The sequence below is a fragment of the Notamacropus eugenii genome, chromosome 4 (genome assembly GCF_028372415.1).
Source record: "Notamacropus eugenii isolate mMacEug1 chromosome 4, mMacEug1.pri_v2, whole genome shotgun sequence".
NCBI classification, from domain to species: domain Eukaryota; kingdom Metazoa; phylum Chordata; class Mammalia; order Diprotodontia; family Macropodidae; genus Notamacropus; species Notamacropus eugenii.
Window position 1 is genome coordinate 88,029,170 of NC_092875.1, and position 25,643 is coordinate 88,054,812.

Below are 25,643 nucleotides of genomic sequence, written 5' to 3' on the forward strand. Positions count from 1 at the left end.
AAAGATGGCTGGGAATGAAGTGAAGCATAGCTTGGATTTTCCTGAACTGCTGAAGAGACTTTATGAACAAAATGAATGTGACAAAAGTGTCAGTGATATAAGTTGTCCCTGATTTACATATGCCAAACTCACAAATGTATAAATGGCCACTTAGGAAACCTACTACAGTCCTATCTTTCTTTACTTTCCCTAAGGAAGTCTAGGATAGGTGGAAGAATCAGTATTGAGGAAGGTGAACCCTGCTGCAATTCACCTTTCTCCCTAATATCGGTAGAGTTAGTTCAATTCCACAAATATTTACTATGTGTGTACTATGTGCATTATGTTAGTTTCTGGTGATACAGAGTTGAAAAATAACATGGGTTGTATCCATAGTCTCTTGGTGGGGACACTGTTATGATATATACACAGATAAATATACAGTGCAGAATGTATTAAGGACAAAAGAAAGATCCAAAGTTCCATAAGAGATTTGAAGAGTAAGAAACAGTTTTCAACTATGATGAAATAAGAAAGACTGTGAAAAGCCTAGTGATTGAATAATTAGCATCCCCAATTTCCATTTCATCTGCCAATCCTGCCCTGATCCCCATTCTGCTCTCTTCTTCAGAGCTTTACCCCTTTATAAAGTTCCCAAGATCACCTGAGTCTGACTTTTCCTTTGAAATATAAATGAATCCTCAGTACTTCCTCCCCTTAGAGACTGAGGCTTTATAGGGGAAAAAATTGAGAAAAGCAGGTTTGTGAGGAGCCTGAGGCAGACTTTTCCTTTGTATCTATTTTTACTCATTACTAGCAGTAAAAACAAAACAAACACACAAAAAAACCAAAACACAAACCTTAAATGGGCTTTGTGTTTGCTTCAAGGAGAGAAGAGCAAGGTTTGAGTTAGAGGACTCTTCTGCAGTGAATGAATGAAGAAAACTGAAGGTAGAAGCTATATAGGTGGTAGCAGTAGAAGAGGAAATAGGCAGTCAAATCCTTGGGAATCCACAAATAAAAAGGGTAATGGGAATTGGAAATGGCAAGAAATCTTGAGACTAGAGAAGTTCCACCAGCAAGAATTTCTGGTTCTCATATCTCCTTACCCTTCAGACTGCCCCAACTCATTCCCCATCTCACTCTATGGTTCCAATACTTTTTCTAACCCTTACCACCACCAGTGCTGCAGTCCCTGCTCTGGGCCACAGGAGCTATCTCCAGAGACTTCAAGTTAAGTAAATCCCATTGAAATAAGGTTAACCATTATGATTATATTCTGAAGAAATAGAAAAGTTCCCAATCCCATTGTCGTGGGTAGAAATGTGCTTCTAGTGTTCAACTTGGAACTCAATATAATGTCCATAAACATGATTATATATGTCAATTAAATTCTGTGGAACCATCAATACTATATTTCAGGTGCATTATGAGAAGTGCAGCATCTAGGAACTTAACTACCATTAATAATGTTGATCTAATGGGAAAATACATTCTGAGTCCCCAAGACTCAAATTTCTATTTGCAGTTTACAAAGTATTTTACTAGCTTCATTTTAAAGATGACAAAACAGGCTCAGAGGTATTAAATAATTTATTTGGGGTTATATAGCTAGTGAGTATCCAAGTCAAGATTCAAACCTAGCCCTCCAGACTCCAAGACACTTTCTATCATATTGTTTTACCTTTCAACAGAAATAGTTGTTTTGGACTTTCTGTTCTAATTCAACTAGAATGGAGCATGTGTGAAAGGAAGTAAAGAATAATCAATATACTTGGAAAGGTAGTCTGGAGTCAGACTGTGAATGGACTGAAATGCAGAACAGTGGAATTTGTCATTTATCTCAGAGGTAATAGAGAACTGAGGCAGCTAGATGGCACAGTGGATAGAGTACCAGGCCTTAAATCAGGAAGACTCATCTTCCTGAGTTCAAATCCAGCCTCAGTCACTTACTAGCCATATAACCTGGGCAAGTCACTTAACACTGTTTGCCTTAGCTTCTTTATTTGTAAAATGAGTTGGAGAAGGAAATGGCAAACTTCTCCATTATCTTTGCCGAAAAAACCCTAAATGGGGTCACAAAGAGTCTGAAATGACAGAAAAACAAGAAAAGTTACTGAAAGTTCTTGATCAGGGGATTTTTTTTAATTGGAGAAATATTTGAAATTTCTTTTTTTTTTTAAATTTACTTATTTGACATTCATTTTAACAAAATTTGGGGTTCCAAATTTTCACCCCTTTTGTCCCCTCCCCCCCCAAACACCGAGCATTCTAATTGCCCTTATCACCAATCTGCTCTCTCTTCTATCATCCCTCTCTGCCCTTGTCTCCATCTTCTCTTTTGTCCTGTAGGGCCAGATAGCTTTCTATACCCCTTTACTTGTATTTCTTATTTCCTAGTGGCAAGAACATTACTCGACAGTTGTTCCTAACACTTTGAGTTCCAACTTCTTTACCTCCCTCCCTCCCCACCCCTTCCCTTTGGAGGGCAAGCAATTCAATATAGGCCAAATCTGTGTAGTTTTGCAAATGACTTTCATAATAGTTGTGTTGTATAAGACTGACTATATTTCCCTCCATCCTATCCTGTCCCCCATTACTTCTATTCTCTTTTGATCCTGTCCCTCCCCATGAGTGTCGACCTCAAATTGCTCCCTCCTCCCCATGCCCTCCCTTCCATCATCCCCCCCACCCTGCTTATCCCCTTATCCCCCACTTTCCTGTATTGTAAGATAGGTTTTCATACCAAAATGAGCATGCATTTTGTTCCTTCCTTTAGTGGGATGTGATGAGAGTAAACTTCATGTTTTTCTCTCACCTCCCCTCTTTATCCCTCCACTAATAAGTCTTTTGCTTGCCTCTTTTATGAGAGATAATTTGCCCCATTCCATTTCTCCCTTTCTCCTCCAATATATTTCTCTCTCACTGCTTGATTTCATTTTTTTAAGATATGATCCCATCCTCTTCAATTCACTCTGTGCACTCTGTCTCTATGTGTGTGTGTGTGTGTGTGTGCATGTGTGCATGTGTAATCCCACCCAGTACCCAGATACTGAAAAGTTTCAAGAGTTACAAATATTGTCTTTCCATGTAGGAATGTAAACAGTTCAACTTTAGTAAGTCCTTTATGACTTCTCTTTGCTGTTCACCTTTTCATGCTTCTCTTCATTCTTGTGTTTGAAAGTCAAATTTTCTTTTCAGCTCTGGTCTTTTCATCAAGAATGCTTGAAAGTCCTCAATTTCATTGAAAGACCATTTTTTCCCCTGAAGTACTATACTCAGTTTTGCTGGGTAGGTGATTCTTGGTTTTAGTCCTAGTTCCTTTGACTTCTGGAATATCTTATTCCATGCCCTTCAATCCCTTAATGTAGAAGCTGCTAGATCTTGTGTTATCCTGATTGTATTTCCACAATACTTGAATTGTTTCTTTCTAGCTGCTTGCAATATTTTCTCCTTGACCTGGGAACTCTGGAATTTGGCCACAATGTTCCTAGGAGTTTCTCTTTTTGGATCTCTTTCAGGCGGTGTTCTGTGGATTCCTTGAATATTTATTTTGCCCTCTGGTTCTAGAATCTCAGGGCAGTTTTCCTTGATAATTTGATGAAAGATGATGTCTAGGCTCTTTTTTTGATCATGGCTTTCAGGTAGTCCCATAATTTTTAAATTGTCTCTCCTGGATCTATTTTCCAGGTCAGTTGTTTTTCCAATGAGATATTTCACATTCTCTTCCATTTTTTCATTCTTTTGGTTTTGTTTTGTGATTTCTTGTTTTCTCATAAAGTCATTAGCCTCCATCTGTTCCATTCTAATTTTGAAAGAACTATTTTCTTCAGTGAGCTTTTGAATCTCCTTTTCCATTTGGCTAATTCTGCTTTTGAAAGCATTCTTCTCCTCATTGGCTTTTTGAACCTCTTTTGCCAATTGAGTTAGCCTGTTTTTCAAGGTGTTATTTTCTTCAGCATTTTTTTGGGTCTCCTTTAGCAGGGTGCTGACCTGCTGTTCATGCTTTGACTGCATATCTCTCATTTCTCTTCCCAGCTTTTCCTCCACCTCTCTAAGTTGATTTTCAAAATCCTTTTTGAGCTCTTCGATGGCCTGAGCCCACAGAATATTTAGTCTGGATGTTTGGGATACAGAGGCCTTGACTTCTATGTCTTTGCCTGATGGTAAGCATTGTTCTTCCTCATCAGAAGGGAAGGGAGGAGATGCCTGTTCAACAAGAAAGTAACCTTCTATAATCTTATTTCTTTTCCCTTTTCTGGGCATTTTCCCAGCCAGTGACTTGACCTCTGAATATTCTCCTCACACCCACCTCGCCTCCTGATCCTCCCAGCCAGCGCTTGGGGTCTGAGATTCAAATGCTGCTCCCCAGCCTCGGGGCTTCGGCAGGGGCAGGGCTGCTATTCAGTGTGAGATTAAGTTCAGGTGCTCAGGTCAGGGCAGGGCCGCCTCTCAGGCTCAGTTCCCTCAGGGGGTTTATGCACAGACCTTCAACAATGGATCCAGGCTCCTGCCTGCTTGGGGAGCCCTGGTCTGCCGCTGCGTCAGCTACTGCCTCCCGAGGGGGCCTGAGTTATGGGGGCACCCCACTCCCCTCTCAACCTGCCAAGAGGACCCTCTCACTGACCCCCGTCACCTGTGGGTGGAGGGACCCGCACGGCCGCTAGAGATCCCGTCCCTGAAGCCCACTCAGATCTGCTCCTCTTCATGCCACAGCCACGGCAGGGCTGGGCTGGGCTCCGCGTCTGCAGCGCGACGGACCTTTTGCGAGAGGTTTGCAGGTCCCTCTGGAACAGAAATCTCCTTTGCTCCACTGTGCTGTGGCCTCTACTACTCCAGAATTCGCCGTGAGTTCCTTTTTACCGATGTTCTATGGGTTGTGGGTTCGGAGCTATGTGTATATGCGTCTTTCTACTCTGCCATCTTGGCTCCGCCCCGATCAGGGGATTTTGTAAAAGCTAATTGACAGGTACTTCAGTGGAACTGGGGCTCCAGCCCTTTGTCTCACTATTTTATTTTAGGAGAATATTTTGGAAGCTTCTGCTTTCCTCTGTATTTTTAAAAATGTTTCATTATTCCTATTTGTTTTCTTTTGGGGAGGGTATTACTATCACTACTCCTTCCATAACTTCTTCCCCCCCAAGAAAAGATCTCCCCTGAAATATGCTATGTTTTTCTCAGGAGAGATGTTTGACTGTTGTAGGGTTCACTGCAATGAATACTGTGCCAAGTATCATGCTACTTGTGAACAACATTTGCCCTGACTAAGTCTTGCTGATGGAATTTTTTTTTTTGGATAGCTTCCATGACACTGGCAAACATTCTACTGAACACATACCTCCCCGTGAGAACCAAAATCAATTTAACAGACACTTACTGTTGTTTAACAGCTAGCTTAATGTTAATACTCGGTAAACTGTTATTTCCACAGTTGCATCTGTCAGTCTTGTCTGATTTTGAAGTATACATTGGGAACAATTTGTCTTTGAAGAGCCTTTAAGCCTTCAATTTTGCAGCCCCAAACCTGTTAAGGCTAGCTGTACCAATACTAAAGCCGAAAAGTCTCAATTTCCTCAGGCTGAAATAGCAGATTCAATCCTCCCCCTCAGATCATATAGGCTTGTCTTTAGCTCACTTTACCTTATGGGTCTCTCTTTCCACATCTAGGGCAAAGGTTCTTAACCTGAGTTCCACAGACACCCATAGATTTTAGGGGGTTCATAAACTTAGAACTTCTAATATTTTGATAAATAAAATTCAATATAATTATTTTCCTTTTTAATCCTATATATATTTTATTTTATGCACTTAAAAACATAATTCTAGAAAAGGTTCATCCATAGGTTTCACCAAACTGCTAAAAGGGCCATGACACAAAAATTATTAAGGACCCCTGGTCTATGGGATATAAAAGGTATGAGACTCACCCTCTTTTATTAGGTCTGGTTCCTATTACCTCCCTCCTCCCCCCAAATGTCTCACATCCCTCTAAGGAATGGAATTCCCCATTTGTTTTCTCTCAAATCACTATTCAATAACCAAGCCAGTTCAGGTTACTGGTCATTCAAGTGTTTTTATAATAACCTTAAAAAACAGAATTAGCAAAAATAAACAATCAGGAAACAATTCATCCAAAAGCTGGTTACATGATACTACAGCTTAAAGTGAACAAGATTGGCCTGATCTCTTCATTCAGTCCAATAGTCACACCAATGGATGGTGATAGAAATGACAGAGATGAGTTCAAACTGGTAAACAGCAGGTAGCTTTTCTAGTCAGAAACAGAAGGGGGGCAAAAGGTATTAGTGATCAGTTATGTCCATCTCACCAGCCCCTCCATGATTTGGTGACACCACTTAAACCTAATCCTATCCTGACTGCACCTTCCTCCACTCTCATGCTTCAGGCTCTCTAACCTCCACTAGGGTATGTGGGGCAGAAGTCACTGGCCATAATTCAACTCTCCGCTCATACAGTCTGTGATGCAATCCTGGCCAGGGCTTTATCCAGATCCCCAGTATCTCCAAAATGGTTGCTTTCCTTCTTTTTGGAAATATGTCTGGTTCAAACACATGGGTGCCTGTGGAAATAAGCAAATGTCTGCCTAACTGTAGGCAAGCATTTTGAATGTCTCAAATTTCCACGGAAATGTTTCTGGAATAAGGCAAGCCTAGAGCTAACAGAAAACATTATTAGCTGTTCTGCTAATACCAAAGATAAATAAGAAGACAGTAGGAAAGGTCCTGGATGAGTTTAAGTGACTAGGCCTAGAAATATAGCATGGCATGCTGGATAGAATGTTGTATTGGGAGTCAGGAAGAATTACTGACTGATATAGATTCAAATCCTGCTTTGACACTTCACATGGGACCAGAAGCAAGTCACGAAATCCCTCTAAGAATCAATGTCCTCATCTGTAAAACAATGGCACCTAGCTCACTGGGTTTTAAGGATCAAGTGAGATAAACCACTCTACAAATCTTAAAAGGGCTATCCTAATGCTGAATATTATTACTACTGTCATTATTATCATTGTTAAACATATTAAGTACATTTTAGGATATTGGAATACAAAATACTACATTTTAGGACTGGAAGATGTAATTGCTGAGCCATCATTGATTTCTTAATGATTTGTAGAGAATGGGAAAGGCATCAGAGGACTGGAGGAAGTCAAATTCCTAATTTCAAAAAAGAAAGATGATGCAGTCTACAAATTGTAGACTTAAATTCACTGCAAAATTCTGGAACTATTAAAGTGATGGTTAATATCTAGAAAAGGAAGTCATAATCACAAAGAGCCAGCATGTCTTCCTGAAAAACAGGTCATTCCAAACCAATCTTATTTCTTTTTTTTTGCCAGAGTTGGTAGATCACAGGAATCCTATAGACATAACTGACTTAGAGTTTAGTGTCTCATTCTGTTCTTGTGGGAAGTATGACCTGGCTGAATGACTAAATCCAGATTTAAGTTTAGCATGGAGAAAGCTCTCCACTGTGTGTCTGGGGCGGGGGTGGGGGGAGGGAGAAAGGAGGGGAAGGAGAGCATCCTAAGCATTTGTGTTCCTGTACCATTTACAGTTTTTCAATGCTCTGAATAAAGACATAAAAGGCATATTTATCAAATTGGCAAATGATACAGAACTAGGAAGGATGGATTTTAAAAGATCTTCACTGGCTAGAGCCATGGACTGAATCAAATAAGATAAAATGAAATAGAAATAAACATAAAGTTTTATACTTGATTGCAAAAAATTATCAAATTCATCTGAAAAAGAACTAGTGGCTATATGATTTAACATTGCTAATGTAATGTAGGATACATTAAAAGGCAACGTCCAGAACCAAGTTGGTGAAAATCCTCCCTGACCAGTTCATATCTAAAGTATTATGTTCTGGAGACCACATTTTAAGGATATCGGTAAGCTGCAGAATATCCAGAGGAGGGCAGCTGAGATGGTGAAGGGCCTTGAGTTCATGTCATATGTGAAACAGTTAGAGGGATTGGGGATACTTAGCCTGGTAAAGAGAAGGGGGGTGCATGTGAATGACAGCTATATTCAAATATCTGAAGGCCTGTCACATGGAGAAGTGAAAAAAGCTTGTTCTGCCTGGCTCTAGAAGAAAAAAGTGAAAGCTGCAAAAAGGCTCGTGTAGGCTTAATTTGAGGAATATCTTTCTAACAACCTGAGCTATTCACAAGTGGAACAGGCTTCTTTAAGAAGCAATGTCCTCATGGGAGGAAAATTCAGCCTCAGATATGTACTGGAAATGGAGCTAAAACTAACTACAAGTAGTTTTAGTTCCAGTTAGGAAATACTGCTATTTCTTCCTTCTTCTTCTCTCTCTGTCCACATGGGGAATCGTATCCTTACATGTGGGTGCTCAGTCCAAAGGAACATAAATTTTGATTACTTATACTTCACAAGGTATCTTGGGATTTGGAAGCTAGATTTTTTTCTTCCCTACTTATTCTATTATTGGTTTTACGGTTTTCCCCCCAGAAAATTGGGACAATTAACTCTTTTGTTTCATGTAGTCTTCATTCATGATTTCTTAAAATATAGCTCTGGAAAACCAGGCTTTGGTAAAGCCCATTAGAGTTCAAAGGAAGCTACTTAATTATGCCCTTAAACTCAAATTCAGTGTGAGTTCTTTAATGTTGAATAAGATGTGAACTCCCACTGAAGGCTTTTCCACATTTATTTACATGCATATGCTTTTTCTCCAGTGTGAATTATCTGATGTTTTGCAAGATGAACTCCGAGTGAAAGCTTTCCCATATTCATTACATTCATAGGGTTTTTCCCCAAGATGAATTCTCTGATGGTGAATAAGATTTGTGTTCCTACTAAATGCTTTACCACACACATTACATGTATAAGTTTTCTCTCCAGTGTGAATTCTCTGGTGTTGAGTAAGTTGTGCATCATGAATGAAGACTTTCCCACATTCATCACACTCAAGTTTTCTCACCAGTGTGAACTCTTTGGTGCTTAATAAGATTTGAGCCCCTACTGAAGTTTTTCCACATTCATTACATTCATATAATTTCTCTCCAGTATGACCTCTTTGATGTTGAACAATGTCTGAATTCTACTTGAAGTTCTTGCCGCATTTTTCACATTTATGGGCTTTCTCATCAGTTGGACCTCTTGGATTTGTAACAAGGTTTGCATTCAGACTTAAGCTTCTTCTCAATTTAATATGTTCCTTACCTTTGTCTGGTTTAGGAGTTTTCATGTGAGTTATAGTAACCTCCCTAAAATGTCCCATTAGAGGTAAGGATTTCTTCAACATTTCCTCCCAATACTTTTCCTGATAACTGGCAATTTCCCATAGGTTTAAAAAAATCTGCAAACTTTGGTCCAAACATTAATCCATATAATTCTACTTCTTCAAAAAGGTCCTGATATGGAGTGGGTGACTTACTATACTGGAATCTGAAATGATAAAAACAACTCATTTGATTAAGCACTTAAAATTTATGAACTACCCCCTTTCCTCATAACAATCCTGTGAAGTAAGCAGTGCCAGTATTATTATAGTCATTTTACATGTGAGGAAACTGAGGCTTAGGAAGTTTGAGTGTGTTGCCCAAGGCCATAAATCCTGTGAGTTGAGGAGCTGGAATTAGATTTCAATTATTTTTGCAAACTACAAGTTCAGTGTTCTTTTTGCTGAATGATTCTGCCTCTCCAAAAGTCCACTTGTTTATTTTACTGCCAAGGATGAAAACTACAACTATAGAAAAATGAATACCATGAAATCATTGAAGACTCAATGAGCCAATGTTCAGGACATCTGAACTCTAAAGCCACCTCTGCTCCTAACTATCTCAGAGGATTATAGATTTAGAATTGGAAGTGATGTCATAGGGGAAGCTAGCGAGCGTGGTGGAGTGTGTTAAGCCTGGAGTCACAAAGACCTGTGTTCAAATATACCTTCAAATACTTCCTAGATGTGTGATCTGGGGAAAGTCACTTAACTTGTTTGTCTCAGTTTCCACATCTATAAAGTGGGGATAATAACAGCACCTACTTCCCAGAGTTGTTGTGAAGATCAAATGAGACGATATTTGTAAAATATTTAGCACAGTGGCTGGTACGTAGCAGGTGTTATATAAATGTTATCTATTATTATTGTTAGAGACAGCTAGGTGACACAGTGGATAGAGTGCTGGGCCTGCAATCAGGAAGACTCTTCCTGAGTTCAAATCTGGCCTCACTTACTAGCTGTGGGACTGTTGGCAAGTCACTTAATGCTGTTTGCCTTGGTTTCCTTATCTGTAAAGTTAGTAGGAAAAGGAAATGGCAAACCACTTCAGTATCTTTGCCAAGAAAACCTCAAATGAGGTCATAGTCAGACACAATTAAAAATGACTGAACAAAAATTATTGTTATTATTTTACAAATGAGACAACTGAAGCTAAGAAGTTAAATGACTTGCCTAAGACTGTCCATGTAATAAAGGGAAGAACTGGGATTTGAATCCAAGGCCTCTGACTCCAAATCCAGTACTCTTTCCACTGTACTAGACTGCTTGGATTTCAACTCTCAGGACCTCAAGTTTTCCCATAAGGATGTTGGACTAGATAACTTAAAGTCTTTTCCAACTCAAAGAATTTGTGATTCTGTAATATCTAGGGAGATTCCTCAGGTTGTGTAGCTCTCAACATCTGGCCAAAGATAAGAAAGGGTAGTGAAGGAGAGGTAAGCAGAAACCTCAACAGATATACAGAGGATAATGATGAAACTGTAGAACTGTTAGCTAAAATGCATAACCTCTCAATAAATGGCCCTCAACCTAGAAAACTATCAAGTTGCCAGCATGATCCTCATGCATAAGAAGGATCCCAAAATGGTCCTAGTTTATCAAAGTGAACACCTACCTTTTCCAAAGTCTCTTCCAATGACTCCCAATAAAGACAAATATACTTCTACTTTATCAAGGCTTTTAGCCTTTTTAAAAAAATATAAGCATTCCCTACACTTGGGTTTAAAAAAAAAATCAAAGGTACAAGTAGAGGATAAGAAAGATATGTTTAGAAAATAGTTTATATCTAGAAAAAAAAAAAAGGCTTGGAGATTTTAGCATATTCCCAAAATGGGTCAAAAGTGTGATATGGAAATTTACAAAACTAATGTGATCTTAGGCAAGTTAATAGAAGCATACTGCTCAGAACAAGGAAGGTACTAGTCTTGCTATACACTGACCACATGTGGAATCTTGAATCTTCATTTGTGGATGTGACATTTTGAGAAGGGCCCTGACAAACTGGAGTGCTGTCAGAGGTCAACAAGGACAGTGAGGAAATTTGAGACTATGCAATAGAAATTAACCTGGAAGAACTGTGTACATCTGGAGAAGAAAAGATTTCACAGGAACATGAGAGCTATTTTCAGGAATTTGAAAGGCAAGAATGACTAGATTTATTCTGCTTGCTTCAAGATGGCAGAACTAAAAAACATTTGAATGAAAGTTCAAGAGTGGCAGACTTTATTTCAATATAAAGAAAATCTCTCCAAGAATTAGAACTGTAGTAAATAGTGGAGTAGAAAGACAGACCTACTCTAGCTCTACCCCCATAGCCCATAAAATACCTGTAAAAATGACTCTAAAGAAATTCTGGAGCAGCAGAAGCCACAAAAGGGCAGAAGGAAACAGATTTCCAGCCCAAGACAGCCTGGAAGGCCAATAGGAAAGGTCTACTGCACAGGGCTCAGAGCAGAATGCAGCCCACTGGAGCAGGCTTCAGGGCACAGAATCAGGAACAGCAGCTGCACTTCCCAGATTTCTCAACCCATAAACACCAAAGACAGCTTTAAAGGTCAGTGAGAAAGCTCTTTCACCTGGGTGAGAGGGGCGTGTGGTCTGGCCCCAGCCCTGGCCCCAGGGTGGCAGCAGCCACTGCAGCAGCAGTATCCACTTTTGGAGCCCTCTGCCTAAAGGCCCTGGGGCAATTGAGCAGCTGATCTGAGTCTCAGTCCTGAATGGCAGTCCTAGGGTGAGGAGGAGTGCTGGTGACATTTGTTTTTTCCTTAAAGTTTTGAGTTCCAAATTCCAGCCCTCTTTTTCTCTTTCCCCTCCCTCCTCCCTGAAACAGTAAAGCAATTAGATATAGGTTATATGTGTGCAATCATGTAAAATATTTCCATATTAGTCATTTTGTACAAGAAGACTCGAATAAAAGAAAAAGAATGAAAGAAAGCAAGCAAAAAATAGCTTGCTCATCCATATTCAAACAATATCGGTTCTTTCTCTGGAGGCAGATAGTATGCTTCATCATTAGTCCTTTGGAATTGTCTTGGATCTTCGTATTGGTGAGAACAGCTAAGCCATTCACAATTCTTCATTGTACAATATGGCTGTTACTGTGTATAACATTCTGTTGGTTCTGCTCACTTCACTTTGCATCAGTTCATGTAAATTTTTCTAGGTTTTTTTGAAATATTCTGCTTGTTGCTTCTTATAGCACAATAATAGTCCATCGCAATCATACCACAGCTTATTTAGCCATTCCCCAATTGATGGGCATCCTTTCAATTTCCAATTTTTCGCTACCACTAAAAGAGCTGCTATAAATACTTTTGTACAAAAATGTCCTTTCCCTCTTTTTTCTCCTAAATCACTATTGATTAGAGAAATGCAAATTAAAACAACTCTTAAGCCACCACCCCACATCTATCAGATTGACTAACATGTTAGAAAATGAAAATGAAAAATGTTGCAGGGGATGTGGGAAAATATATTAACACATACTGTTGGTGCAGTTGGGTAGAGAAATTTATCTTACCCAAGGGAAGAAGGAAGGGAAGGGACTAAGACAGCATCTTTGAGGCCATACATGGCTTTCTAGGTCCTTGGGTGCAGCCTTTTGAGTGAGTTTTACAGAACACATTCTTTTAAGGGGATTTGTTCCATGAAGTCTGGATTCAGTCAAAGGCCTATACTTGAGGATCTAGAGGGTTACATGTGGCCTTGAGGCCGCAGGCTCCCCAACTCTGCCCTAGACTTTCTGCCACTTCCACCTTCTACTTTCCAACCCTAGGTCATGAACACAAACCATTTTCTCTGATACTGGCCCAAAGATTTTGAATTGCTGGTGAAGATCATGAAATCCAATTATTTTGCCCATAGGTTTATGCTTCAGATGAGAGCCCCTCATGGCTGCTTAGCAATTCTTTTACATAACTTATCAATTTGCTATCACATTATCAAGTCTATTCCAAACCTTCCCTGTAAGCTCCCAACCATACTTACATGATTCTTATACCCTCAGCCCATTACCCTAACCTTCTATTTTGCAGGAAAACATTTAGGTTATCTGATGGGACCTCCCTAATTGACTACTTAAAACTTCTGAATAACTAGCCATCCTCATCCTTACCTATCTCAAAAGAAAAGGTGTGTCTGAGTTTGACTAACCTTTCACTCCATCTCTTACAGAATCCTAATTCCTTAGTCATCCTTTTCTTTGTCATCCAACTCTAAGTTTCTGTAATTCTATCTAAGTCCTTCCAGGACTCAGCAAGTTCAAAAGTGAACTTACCATTTTTTCTGCCAAACCTGATCTTCTTACTTATTTTTCTATTCCTGTAATAGAAATGTTACTCTTCCAGTCTCATAAGCTCAGAGATGTTTTTGACTTCTTTCACTTCATGGTCCCATATGTTGGATCAGCCAAACTCTAACTATATAATATCTTTCTAACTCAGCTACTTCTTTTCTCAACTACTACTCACTGCAGTTTCTCTAGATAGGTTCTTCAATACCTATGACCTATCTTTCTAGCCTTATTTTACACTCTTCTTTCTTACATATTTTATATTTCAGTCACACAGGAGGGTTCACTATTCCTCAAACAGAATTCAACACTGTTATTATTCCTTAAGCCTACAATGCCTTCCCCTCCTGTGGAAATGTTCTTATCCCTCCAGACAAATTCAAATACCTCCTCTGTGAAGTCTTCCTTAATGCCCTCAGCAGGATATAATTTTTCTCTTTTCTAATCTCATAGCAATTTGTACTCTTCTGCATTTCTCACGTTCAAATTCCTACTGTTTCTCTGTGTACATACAACCATCCCTACTAGACCATAAGCTCATTTGGAAGAGCTACCAGGTTAATCTTTGTACCTCCCTTAACACTTGGCATATTACATTATACATAGTACTTATCTATAATCAAAGTTATATAAAAATAACAATAATAGGTAGCATTTACAGTGTGACTTTAGGTTTGCAAAGAACTTTTATTGTCATAACCCAGGGAGGTAGGTATCCACATTTTATAATGGAAGAAACTGAGACTGAAAAAGGCCTAGTGATTTCTCCAGTGTTACACTGCTAGGAAGTGTCTGATGCAGGACTTGAACTTAGTGCTTCTTGACTCTGAAGTCCTAAGACATCAAGGTATCCATTACACCAAAGATGTCAAAGCTGTGGAAGCAGGTTAAAACATAATTGGAAAATTTTTAACAAAACAACTATACAACACAACACAGACAATGTTAATTTGTGTTTTTCTAAGTCAATATGCTGCTCACAGGAATCCCACTGCTGATACCACTGTTTAAAACACTACTAGGGGCACAGTCAAGACCAACCTGTAGTTCCATTCCTATTCTCAAAAAGGGGCCAAAGAGAAATCATTGTGAAACCTCATTTCTAAAATGGTTTACAGAAGTCCCAGGGCCACTGAAACTTCTGTAATTTAACCTGGGCATCTTACCATGACCCTGAGGTCAAGTAGTACAAAAGTGAACTAGTCAACTCTTTGGTCCCAAATTAGCTTTGCCTCCAAATGACTCTATCTCTGCCATCATTTTCTTAGTCTCCTGAATTAGGAACCTGGTAGTCATCATTTATGACTCATCTCTACCTAGCCAAAAGATATTTACTGAGTATCTGCTTTGTAGAATACCCTGTTCTGAATGGGGGCAGAATAGTGTTAAACTTGAAGTCAGGAAGACTTGGGTTCAGATCCTGCCTATGGTTCTTATTAGCTGTGTGACCATGGGCAAGTCATTTAACCAGTCTTGGACTCATTTTCCTCATTTGTAAAATGAAGATGACACCTGTAGCAACTACCTCACAGGGTTGTTGTGAGGACCAAAGGGGATAATATATTCAAATTGTTTTGCAAATCATAAGGCACTATAAAGGTCAATTTTTATTTAAAAGGAGACATATAAGAAATCCTTGTTCAAAGGAAGTTCTTTGATCCCCTGTCTCCAATCTGTCATCAAATCTTGTTTTTCTTCTTTCAAAATATTTATTTGTCCCTTTAATTCCTACAGCCATTCTATTGCTAATTACTGTAACAGTATCCTAGTTTGCTTTTCTGCCTTCAATTTCTCTCCTCCAATCCCTCCTGCACACATTGCCTGACTGTGCTTCCTAAATTACTCTGTGCCATTTCCCTGCTCATGGAATACAATGGTTCCTTACTGTCTGTTTGATATTCACGGTCCTCTGAAACCTTGGCCTTCCCTACATAGCCAAACTTATTTCTCACTACTCCTCTACAAGCAGCCTTTGATCTAATCTTGTGATCCTACAAACCTCATCATTTACAACTCCTTTTCAAGATTAAAAAAATTTCAGATGGTCCACAATGGCAGTTGTACTGTCATTATCTAAATAAAATACATAATAAATTTTAACACTTTAAAATGAATTTGTATTTTACAAATCATTCCCACATTTACATTTCTTATGAGGAAACTCCCTCCGCAAATGTCCTAAAGTTCAGTTGGTGGGGATACTGAGGTGGAGTGACTCCTCCAAGGTCATAAAGCCAATAAGGGGCCCTGAACTCACATGATCATGAGTCTGTGGCTGGTCTTCTCTCCATCATGCCATATAGCCTCTCTGCACTTATGCACAAGTGAATGAGAGGGTCATGTAAAAAAAATAGTAACAGCTAATAATACAGTACTTTGACTAGAACTTTACACATATTATCTCACTTGATCCTAACAACCCTGTGAGGTAAGTGTAAAACTGCATTTTACAGATAAGGAAACTGATTCTGAGATTGAGTGACATGTATGTGAGGCAGGATTTTAGCTCAGAGCTTCCTAATTCCAAGGCTAGCATTCTATGCCCTGCACCTTCACATTGTACAGAGACTACAGAAGATATTTTTTGTCACTTATGAATTCATAGATTGATTCAGGGGTCCTTCACAAAAGCTTCTGTGCACACCACAGGGTCGCTGACCCACAGATTGGGAATCATTGATCTCATCTAAGTCAGTTGATTTATGGCCCCTGCGAAGCCCATCTCCCCTTTGCTGTTTACCTCAGTTCTTTCTATCCTTCTGTCCCATCTCCTCCATGCAGCCCTTCCAAATATTCCAGCCCACAATGATCTCTCCCTCCTCAGAAATTTCTTTTGCATGTGATATCATTTTGAATGGTATTCATTCAGATTTAGTTCTTCCGTTTCCTTCACATGTGTTTGTTGTGTTTCCTCAGCTAAATGTCAAATTCATGCAGGATAGGGATGTTTTATACTTTCTATAGCCCTCAGTCTGCAGCATGGTGTGTTACACATAGTAAGAGCTTATGAAATGCTTTGTCAGATTAAGAGATATAGACAACAATGGTGAAATACCTATTTGTGAGCTGAGCTGCCACTGTCCAGTTAAGTAAGGGACATTGAGGGAAGGTCTGGGGAGCTGGCCTTGATTTAGAGTCCCTTATCTAAAAGGGTGGTCTGAGTTCCTAGGAGAGATTTGGGACAAAGTATTTTTTACAGGCTTCACTGGATGAAATTCAAGGCTAAGGTCGACCCACAGGGACAGGATCTCTGGAAGGATTGCTCATCAGGGGACTGACCCTCCTCAGAAACACAGTGGGCTTCAGGTGAGCTCCCTCCACAGAAAGCCACCTATCTGGGAAGCAGACAGAGGAGCTATGAGAGTAACTCTGGTCTTAGGATCCCATCCTCTCTCCCTTCCCCCCGGCCCCTACAGCATCTGAGAAGTCTCCAGACACAGGACCTATTATCCCTATACCACCACCTTTTTCCACGTCATGTGAGCCTAAAGGTTGTCCATCTGGGCATCACAGTTAGAGCACAGTATTCTCCACACAGCTGGTGCTCATAACAGAAAAGAGAACATAACATAACATAACATAATCATAACAGAACAAGAGAAGTTCTAAAGAAACTCATCTCTACAATTAAATTTTTGGTCTTATCTGGAAGAAAATTCTCATTCTCAAGTTTGCTAGCAGTCTGTAATCTTGGCTGCTTCAGAGCATTTTGTTTGCACATCAACTTCCTTTATTTACTTTATGGGCACAAAAGGTAGACGAAACCCAAACATTTAACAATCCAATCTGCTCCAGGGCATGGGTGGCATTCATTGGAGAGAGGGCAATTTCCCAACTATAAGTCTGAAAAATGTCTATTTCCAAAACAGAGTTGATCAGAGTAGAAGCTAGATGGAGGAAAAGGAATAATAAGGACAGCTTTCCAGGTTTCCCTGAGTTAGGCTTTCACTATGTGACTCCAGTGTTTTTTATTATTATTAATAACATTTCTATTGCCCCTTCAGATCTGCAAAGTGGTTTACTCACAAGAATGCCGGGAAAAAGATAGTACAAGTATTAATTATCCGCACTTTACATAAAATCATGCCTCTGGAGTTGGAAGGAACCTCAGAAGCCACTTAGTCCAACCCCTTCATTTTACAGATGGAGAAACTGAGGCCCAGGGAGATTATGTGATTTGCCCAAGGTGTTCAATGCCAGAGACACTTATACTGGTGGTAAACAGCAGAGGCAGGACTTGAATCTAGTCAAGAGGTTGAGTACCTTGCTCAAGATCAAGTAACTGCAGAAGGATACAAATTCAAGTCCCTTGTTTCCAAATCAAGAGATTTTTCTAGTCACATTCAAAGATTAATACAAAAACCGATTCCAACGCCAAATAGATATGAGTACTGGATGATCTAGTGTTCTAAATTTTCTACACTGAGACCTCACTCTAACCAATATGCCAGAAAAAGAAATAAGATGGTCCACTTTTCAAATCAGGATCACAGAATTTCTCTTATAACCTCTGTATCCCCACTTCTAGAACCTACACATTCCCTTCTCATGTCTCTTCAATGCCCCCCAAACACACTTGGGCACTTACGGGGGGAGAAGAGTTGAGGAGAGGTGGGACTTAGTCACAGTGTCACTTTAAAAAAACATCTGGCCTATCAGGCCAACCAAGCCTCATTAAACATGCCATTTCTTTTCCAGGCCTCAGGACTGTCCTGGAAAATTCAGGGTATTTGGTCACTGTCAAATTAGGAGAAGGCTAAAAATGAGAAGACAAGTCTGAAAAAATAAGGAGATAGGTCTAAGAGAACTCAAGCAATTACTAAAGAAGACCCATATTCTAGCTTTAACGTGCAGCCTTGCATAGTGAAGAAAGTATTGTAGTCAAAGCCAGTCCTGGCTCCTCCACTTACCAGTACTATACAACCCTGAGCAAGACACATAGCTGTTCAAAAGCCCCGACAATATATCTCAGTTAAAATTTCAGGCTTTGCACCTAGTAAATATACATTTTTTCACTCCATTTCTCAAGCCTGTCTTCTCACTCACCCAAGGGAGTTATATGATAACATCAGCCCCATTTAGCTCCAAGGGCTTTGGTGAGCATCAGAGGACCCAGGATGTGAATTATCTTTATAAACTGTCACTCTCATAGAATTTGGAAACATTCATCTCCTTTGAAAAGGATGCAACTGCTATCTTCAAATACACGTGAAGCTGTCAAGTGGAAAGCAGGTTCTGCTCAGACCTAATGGAAAATTTTGCTTCAGTATAAAGAAAAGCATTTCCTACAATTAAATTAAAATTGCCCCAAAGTGAAATGGACTACTTTGGGAGGCAGTGGCGGGTGGCTCATCCCTTGAGGCTGAGATTGTTCGATCACTTACTTATTGTGGATATCACAAAGGGAATTTCTTTCCGATCGGGTATGAGCTGGGATATACCCAATGACAGCTCTTTCAAAACTGAGATTCGGTGAAATAAGTTTTGGGAGGTCTGTGAGTTTCAAAAAAGTTAAATTTCAATCCTTGGACACCCAGAGTCAGTGCTGGATGGTGGGGGACCGGGTCTCCTGTGAGGGAAGGGCAGCCAGGTAAACAGAAAACCGAACTTCCGTGGAGGGGAAAGGAAACCGGAATCGGAAGTGGTTTGCCGCAACCCATTGCCTAGAGAAGCGCTAAGCCGTGCTCCGGCGCACTTCCGGGACATTCTAGGCTCCGGGGAGGACTCGCTGTCTCTTTCACTCCCTACCAGGAGCTGGCAGAGGAAACTGACAGCAGTAGAGGAACATACAACATCCCTGCATCCGATTACCACCTTCCTCCTTAGACTCCTCCCCAAGACCTTCCCTAGACCCCTCCTCCCAGAATGCTAGACCACCCCTGCATCTTCCCACAGTCTTTCAGTATCTAAGCTCCATTTTACCTCCATGAAGGATCTCATATTCAATCTAGCTCAAGTTCTGTCTGGCTCGCTTGTCCATACAAGCGTCACAAAGGCTTCTTAAAAGTCAACCCAATATGGCGAATCTTAAATAAACTTTGTTTTTCTTTGGCTAAAAGAAAGCTTGAGTTGAATTCCATCAGGACCCAGGGTGTCTGTATTTTGGGGTCCTAAGCACCCCAAATCTCAACAGTTCCTTTGAGCTGTTTCAGTTCTGCTTTGCTCATAGTGTACAGCACCGTCTCTGATGAGAGTACACCATCCTAAGCCATCCTGTGTCAGTGTCTCCTATGTCCCACAATCAATTCCATAGGTCTTAAGAGACACCTTGAGAATGTCCTTGTATTGAGGTTTAGGGGATGCTGGGATCCCAAAATATCAATGCATGGATCCTGCCTTGAATGAATTCAACCCAAGCCTTCTTCTAACTGAAGACAAGATTTATTAGAACACCGTTCATTACAGGCATGGTTCTAAAAATCCTCAATATTGACCAGACTTTTAAGGAATCTGCACATTTGTGGCACTTGTATTGACAAGCAGGCCAGATTGAATCTGAGCCATTGTCTAGACTCTTAAGGAATCTGAACACCTTAATGGAGGTAAGATGGATTTTAATACAGAAAGACTGTGGGAAGGATCTAGGAGTGGCCAAGTAGTCTGGGGTGACTGGGAAGTAATGGAGAAGGACTGGTGCCCTAGGCAAATGCCAGGGACCTGGACCATGTGACTAAGTGATGGGGTCTAGATGGGATCAAAGATGGGAAGTAGCCAGGTAACACACAATGAAGGACTGGGCTAGGTTAGAGGTAACAGAGAATTGAGAGATTGATTATAGGCCACAATGGCCCACCCTAGACCTTCTATCTAGACCCCTGTCTCTCTTCCCAATCTCTTCTGTATATAAGATCCATCTTGCCTCCAGTAAGGTGCTTAGATTCCTTAAGAGTCTGGCCAATATGACGGATTTTTAGAATCATATCCACCTTGACCAGTGTTCTAATAAACCTTGTCTTTGGCCGAAAGAAGACTTGGGTCAAATTCATTTGAGGTAGGACCCGCTCTTTCAGGGTCCCAGCACCCATAAACTTCAACATTTGTATTGCTTCTTCTGACCACCATGTGAGTTCTTGCTCTATGTGAGTTCTCCATAAAACATCAGTGTAGTAGCTGACCTTGGTGTCATTGTTTGTTCTCGTTGAAGGCCTTTGATAACATGACTGAAAATATGCTAAAAAGCTTGGGAGCATTGTCTATTATCCAGATGACAAGCATGCCATCATGAAATTGATGTACAGTGCTGATGAACTATTTTGGACAACCAAATATTGACATAATTTTCCAGAAACCCTCACAACTGACAATATCAAAGGCCTTGATCAGATCTACAAATGTTGTGTACAGACCTTTGTTCTGCTTCTGGCATTTCTCCTGGAGTTGTTGGCAGCAAATGCCATATCGACTGTTCCTCGGCCTCTTCTGAAGCCACACTGGTTCTCAGGTAGATGACCAACTTCCAGGTGAAGAATCAGCCCATTAAGGAGGACTCTGCCAAGGATGACTGAAATTTTCCAGGTTATATGGCAAGACAAGTTTATCCCCCAGGAGTTCAAGAATGCCTCCATTGTCCATCTCTATAAAGATAAAGGGAATAGACTGCCCTGTGACAATCATGGGATATTTCTTGTCTCTCTTAGTCATTGCTGACAAACAAGTATGTACAGGATAAATTGCTCATAATCAACGGAAGGGAAGATACTACCATTAAGAAGAATCAGGAAAGGTTTCTTGTAAAAACTTTCTCTGACAAACTTCACCACCAAAGTGTGATACTTTCTGTCTTACAAACACACACACACACACACACACACACACACACACACACACACTTTTCAGCTTCCTTTTGTGTTTCGTTTTCCTCAGTTACAGTTATCCCTTCTAGCACCCCTGAGATCTGGAAAATCTGAGTAAAATTTTGTGGCCCTCCCTTCAAACCAGAGAAGAAGTCTGATTTTTTTCTTTTTCTTTTATGGGGTGTTTACCTTATTGTGAAATTTGAGTTAAGTATTTAGTCATATGGTCTGTGTCGTCTACTGGTCATCTAGTGTAGTCTGTGCTTCCACAAAACTCCCCCCAAATTCCTATAATTTCTTATGGCTACAGGTGGTATATGGAAACCTTGATGGGGAAAGTTGAGATATGGAAGGGATAACTGTAAATTATAAACTCTTTGAGGGCAGGGATCTTTTTTCTTTTTCAGCATTTATGTCCTCAGTACTTAACACAGTACCTGGCAAATAGAAAGCACTTGATGTTTATTGACAGACTAAAAAGTGGAATGCTAACTAGTATTTGAAGGAAGCCAGGAAGCAGAGATGAGTAGTAAAAATTCCAGTCATGGGGAATAACCAGTGAAAATGCCAGGAGTCAGAAGATATGGAGTGTCTCCTGGAAGAAACAACAGAGGTGAATGTCATTGGCATGGAGAGTAAGATGTAAGAAATACACAAAGAAGAGCCAGGTTATGAAGAGCTTTGAACACCAAACAGAGGATTTTATATTTGATCCTGGAGGTGATATGAAACTATTGTAAATAGTGACATGGTCAATTTCCCTTGTTTTAGAAAGAACAATATGACTGCTGAGTGGATGCTGGATTGGATTGTTTTACAGATAAGGAAACTGAGGCAAACTTAGTTTAAGTGACTTGCCCAGGGACCAGAAAGAGAGAATGAAGAGTGGTCAGGCAGGTACAAGAAGGACTAGAATAGTGTCATGAAATCATTGTAATGACCAGCCATGATTCCAAAGGATAAATGATGAAATCAGCTACCCACCTCTCAGAAAGTGAAGGATTCAATGTAGAATGAGACATATTTTTGGATATGGCCAATGTGGAAATTCATTTTGCTTGACTATAAATGTTTATAATTCCCTTTTGTTCTCAATTTGAGGATTGAGTTGGAGTGAGAGAGGACAGATTTTTGCTGATTGAAAAAATACATATATTTTTAAAAGAAGTATGAGGCAAAGTTTTCATAAAGTGAGTAGAGAGGGTAGAGGTTTAAGGAGTAATGAAAAGGTCTGGAAAAACCATTCCGTAGGGGCAGGGAACTATCTTCCTTGCTTGCTTTTGTATTCCTAATACTTACTAGATGCTTATGTACTAGGCATTGTACTAAATGAGGAGGATACAAATAAAAAAAAAAGACAGTTCCTGCCTCCAAGGGACTAATGGGGTATTGGGGAGACAATACACAAAAGAAAACTGAAAAGGCAGGTTGTGCCAGAGGGTACCCTGTGTAGGGGCTTGGTGGAGCGAAAAACCAAGCAGAGCAGCTTATAAAAGATGGAGAGTTGGCTGGTAATTCTGAGCCTTCTATAAAGGGAGTCTTTGGGAAGAGTTTTTTGCTTTGCCCTCCAACCTTCTAATCAAAGGGGCAGAGGCAACTGATGAGGTGTGAGTACCAAAGTTGAAACATGATTCTCCAGTGTTGAATCAATTGTAACTTTTGATTGAAGACTTTTCTACATGCCTTACATTTATAATTTCTAGTATGAACTCTCTGATGTCCTGGGAGATGTGAATTCCAACAAAAGGATTTCCTACATATGTTAGGGTTTTGAGTCAGTGTGAATTTTCTTGTGTTTCTTTAATACTGAATTAGATTTGAAGATTTTTCCCCCACGTGTTTTACACTTACAGACCCTCTGTACTGTCGTACCATCTTCATGTATAATAAGACTTTGTTCAAACTAAATGTTCTACCCAATTTATTTTGTTTGTTTTTGAGTTCTTTCTTCTATTAAGAATTTCATGTAAGTGCCAATCACTTGTCTTAAACCTCTCTCTTGGAAGGGGGAATTTCCTGACTCCAAATTTAATCTGCTAAAATCTAGGAGTATTAGTGACACTGATGTATCAAAAACTGGCCTTTAATTCTAGGTAGAGTAAAGGTATGTAGGGCACTAACATGGAAAAATATTATTGTGGATTCCCTCTCTCTACTCCCTTCTCTCACTTTAAAACAGTCGCTGTCTTTGTCTTCCCTTTCCTTAGCTGACAAACACACTTACAATATATCACATCTTTTTCCTAGGAAAACAAAATCTTATCCAATCAGTTTTCCTCATTTACTGATATAGATGCCTCTTTGCAGGTCTTTTCTTGGCACCTAATATATTCAGAACCCATGCCTCTTTTCTTCTGGGGGACTTGAAATTGAAAAACCTATTTATAGTTTGTATCTGGGGAAAGATTTGCACTCAAGTCTCTCTAATTTGAAGTCCAGCCCTGTATCCACTACCCCACCTAGCTGCTGCATCATCATGCAAATGCTTGGAGGGATTTACATAGAGTAGAGTAGGGTTTCCTACAGAAAACTCAGGGTGATAGAAAAGATGGATATGATTTTGAATGGCCATGGACTTAAAAGTTCATTTAATTAAATTAATTTTAGATGATGAAACTGAGACCCAAAGAGAAGTGATGTATCCAAGGTCATACCACATATTAAATGGCACAGCTGGAATTTGAGCCCAAGTCTAAACTCCAAAGACAGTGATCTGTCTCAACATTACTTTCTTGTAGAGAACCTTCTGATCTGGGTCCAGATCTTAGCCCCAAGCGAGACAGAGCCACTTCTGAAAACATCACTGACTCTTGAAACAACATACTTCTGCTGGTCCAGTCTGCCAGTAGGGATTGGCAGGTTCTGTAGTCAGCAAAATTATGGTACTTCAGGGAGGAATCTGCCAGATCTATGGCTGAGATGCAAAAATTCCTGAGAAATGAGCATAGGGTGGTGTTGGCCGTAAAATTCCAGTCTGTAACACTGAAAACTCCAAGCATGATCAATCAATTTATTAGGGAGTCCTGAGGGCCCTAATTAATTGAATACAAGATCTTTCTCATGATCAGGGACCCCTCCATTGGGTGTTAGCTACTTTGATACATTTGGGAGAATACTAAAAATAAAATAGAAGGAGGTATTACAATTCACCGATTGGTCAATTCAAGAAGGGGGGAAATCTAATAACTGGCTAAGAGAAGTGTCCATCCATCACAACCATGTTGTCAACAGACCTTTTGGAGTTCATGAAACCTTCTACGTGTAAAATCCAGGTCATCCCAGCAGGGACTTTCCAAAGGTCATAAAACTCTTTCAACATCTCAGAGCCTTTCACAAATCGTAAGACGCTAGTACTTGACCAACAGTATCCTGGTATCTAAAGAAATTGTGAGTTTGAAGCAACGTCACAAGGGAATGGACAGAAATGATTCATAGGGATTCATTTGCACCAACAAGTGAACTTTGTTAGAGTATGTTACAGAGTGGGAGTGGAGGTAGTGCAGCAATTACATTTTTATTAAATTTCTAACAATATGAATCTAACTGATAAATGTAAGTAATGTAATCATCAATACATAGTGGATCAATTATTCATAGCTCTTATCCTAGCAACATTAACATACACAGCTACCTTAAACTTAATGCCATTCTGCTTAATTTATTGATATAATTACTAATATCCATCAAATCACAATAAACAGAATAAATACTGGCTAATTTGAGTAGGAGGTATCAAAATTGTGATCATAATGTCCATCTTTGTCCAAAGGTCTCATGATGGAAAATGCTATCCACATCCAGAGAAAGAACTGATGGAGTCTGAATACAGATCGAAACATACTATTTTAATTTTCTTCATTTTTTTCATGGTTTTTTCCTTTTTGTCTGTTTCTTCTTTCACAACATGACTAATGTGGAATTTTTTTTTTTACATAATTGCACATATATAATCTTTTTTAAAGTTCTTACGTTTTTGTTGGGGGGTAGGGAGGGAGAAAATTTAGAACTTAATTTCTTTTGAATTCCTTAATTTTCTTTATATATAACTACAAAAAATAAAATATTATTTTAAAAAAGTGAATCATAATGATAATCAGACCAAAAAAACATGCTACTGAATGGTGAAAAACTAAAAGAAACAATAGAATGAAGATTACAGACAGAGAAGACTGAGTTGATAAGGTGATTGATTGGTCTCATTGAATCTCAGCCTCCTAGACACATAGGTAGGTGTGTTATATTTATGCTGAATAAAAATACAAAAAAATAAAACAATTCCATCCTGTATGGTTAATGTATTTTTG